Below are 3,422 nucleotides of genomic sequence, written 5' to 3'. Positions count from 1 at the left end.
ATCCTATGACTAAATTTTAGCATATGATCCCTGCTGAGTTCAGGACACAGCTACTCTATAAAAGAAAGGGACCATGAGAGACAGGAATTTTAAGATAAGAGCTAAAATATAAAAATTACTGTACTATCAGACTTGAAAATAAAATTTCAAATAATTTGTATTTTCCCTTAACTACAACAACCATTCAAGGGAATCGAGATGTTACTAATTTCCCTGGCTTCAATTGGTTATTGTATGGTGGAGTTTGGTCAATTAGTGGTTCTCCTTGGAGAAAAAAAGTCAAAACCACGAAATATGTAAGACAATGACCTAACCAGCAATTGTAGAAAAAAATGCTATCTTTATTACCGCGGTGAATACACTCGAAAGCGTCAGGCCCACTCTTTAAAGGGTTACAACTGTCTCTATAGAGACCTCCACAAGCTATTATAGGCGCTCAAATATATTTTCCATATTTTTTACTGTTAAAAGATTGAAAAGATTGTTTTTCAGTATAAGCTATTTCGTGTTTTTTTTCGGTTAAGTGCCCCCATAAGTAACCATTAAATATATAAAAACTATTCAGTTTTTTGGTTCTTCAAGTATAGGAATTATTGTTGTGATTTCATAAAATCTGAAATGCAACACTGTCCTTCCAGGTAGCAGTGTATCTGAAAAAAGAAGTGGATAGATAGAAGCCAGAGCCATTAAGCGAGGCCTCAAGAGGACAGCCCAGGAAATGTTATGTGAAATGAAGAATTTCACTGGGTTTCTTTCACTCTTGGAGGTTCACTTTGGCTTTACACATTCTGCATTTGCAATTAGGATTATAGCTTGGTTAATAATGATAATGATGATGATAATACAAAATGAATAAACAATAAGGAATACAATCAATTTAGTCCCGATCTTTCTTTACACCATAACGAGAGGTCATCTATTATCTTTGTTTGAAAAGTAAATATTCAACGTCATCAGCATCGTCGTCTGCTTTAAAACTAACTGAACAACTCAGGACATGCTTCTAGTTAACATCGTCTGCGCATTTTCAAACGTGCACCATTTCTTCTTTGTTTTTTCTTCTTTTGGGAAACTAAAATATCGAATACCCATATAAATGGTCTTTTTGCTATTACTATGTCGTACAAATACCACACAAACGGAAGGCATGGCTGCTTGAAGTTAATAAGCATGAGAGATCAAGTAATACTATATACCTCTAGTCAGGAAAAACCTCTGCCACCGTCTCCGAAAATTGCATGATCTACGAAACTTTGATGTATGGTCTGTGGTCTGCCATAAGGAAAATCTGTAGATAAGTACTAAAAATTAAAAGTATTTATAACTTAAGAAGTATTTTTGGAAAGATATCCTTGCCTCTGTTACTACGTATGCCTGTCAGAGTCTGTGCTGTTAGGGGAAACTGCTCGTAGCGTGAAGTCACGCGCAGAAGGACCGTATTTTTGCTCGCTGATGAGCCGACCTCTCCCGAGTATATTTAAAGGACCTTGCCGTAACCTATACATCTAAAGCACGGTATGCAGACGAGAGCAGAGCACTGTAGCATAACAGGGTAACGAATCTGTATACAGGTAACAAAATTTCAAAATGTTCAGGACGCAACTGTTAGCATGTCAGGAATTTAGCTTCATTGCATTACAATGCAATCACCATTCAGTTTGTCCATGTTTGGCTAGGCCAATATACAAGTCGCAGCCGCCACATACATTACTTCACAAAGATGAAGAGAAAAGATGGTGGTCGTGAATTACTCGCAGACAAGTTCCAAAATTTAGGAAATGACAGAAAACTGAAGTTGAGGGAGATAAATATATATATTTTCCTTAGGTCAACATGAAAAATAATTGTTTTTAAAGAAGTGTTCTATATTTCTCGAGGGAAAGGAGGTTGTAATGAATAGTCAATGAAGGAAAGGCTTGCAGTCTTATGATTTTTTTTTTATAATCTCATTGAATATTCATACTATGTTCAGCAAATAAAAGCTAATTTCTATATGAACGAGTAATAAATACGTCATTAAGTTTTTCATAAAACAAACTTTTATATAGACAAAATACTGTCATTTATAATTTTAAAGTGCTGATAATTATGTAACTGGATAACATCGGGGCCACCTCTCAGTTGTTCCAAAATTACTTCAGTTTGTAATCGTAGAATATAGAAGCTGCTTAGTCTCAATCATAGATATCAATTAAAAAGCATATCTACAAGAAACCTGATAATCTCCCGTCAAAATTAATTGATTTAAAAGATAAGGGGACTAATGCTATAAGTTGATCAAAACTACTTTTGTATTGTAATGAAAAAAAAAAAAACTTGCTCGTATTTTTCATGTGTTCTTTAGTAAATAAAAGTAGCAGGTATATGATCTGGGTTCCAGCAAGTAACGACCATCATCTATTTAAGAACATTGAGGACAATTAATTCTTGGCAAAATCTATCAAAGTCAACATCAAGCAAATATTCTAGGCACCTCATAACATCCTATGTCCATATGTGGAGAAGTAATATTCAATGTTCTTCGCCACATTTCAGGTATACATTAGAAAAGAAGTATATTACAGTGATATTCTCTCTCTCTCTCTCAAATATAAATAAATATATATATATATATATATATATATATATATATATATATATATATATATATATATATATATATATATATATCAATAGAAGAGAGAGAGAAAGAGCAACCAGACTTAAAAATTCTGGGTCTTCTTGGAGTAATCAAGTTGAACAGGCTTAGCAAAGCCAGTTGATACAGGGCAATTCATGTTCCGTTCACACTTTGAAACTAGTCATGTAGCATCACTTTGATGTGACGGCATTTACTGAAAATTGGCGGGAATGACCACATTGCGTTACAACATGCACACTGCACGGGCTCAATTTTCCGTCCACACCGGAGTTTTATGCTGGGTTCATACGTTCATGATTTAGCTCCCGAAGACAGGAAAATTGGTAGTTGGCAACCTATAAGGTGTAATGGCTGCATATCGAAGGGTTTTTTTTGTCACGTCGGCGAGGTTGGTACGAATGGCGGGAAGCGGGGCCAGCCTCATGGCGCGGCGCCACATGGCGACAATTTAGCGCCGCGCTTAACGGTTGGGGCAACTGCCATTGTTGAAATTTTTAACGAACTTAAGCATGCATTTTCTGATCATCGTAACGTGTCTTCGATCATTCAAAAGTGTCTTCGATCATCGAAGTGTGTTTAGATCATCATAATCTAGAATACGATGATCAAAATGTGCGCACGAACTTCGGTGAAAAAAAAAAGGCCCTCGGTGGCAAACTTTCGATGATCATTGCCATCGTGGGCGGTGCATACATGAACGCCGAGCATAAATACAAGGTGCGGGGATGTCTCGACAGTGCTTTCAACTCACTCTTGAGTAGCTCACAAGTCTTCTGCCCCC

This window comes from Palaemon carinicauda, chromosome 31 (genome assembly GCF_036898095.1).
Source record: "Palaemon carinicauda isolate YSFRI2023 chromosome 31, ASM3689809v2, whole genome shotgun sequence".
NCBI classification, from domain to species: domain Eukaryota; kingdom Metazoa; phylum Arthropoda; class Malacostraca; order Decapoda; family Palaemonidae; genus Palaemon; species Palaemon carinicauda.
This window is presented reverse-complemented; position numbering follows the sequence as displayed.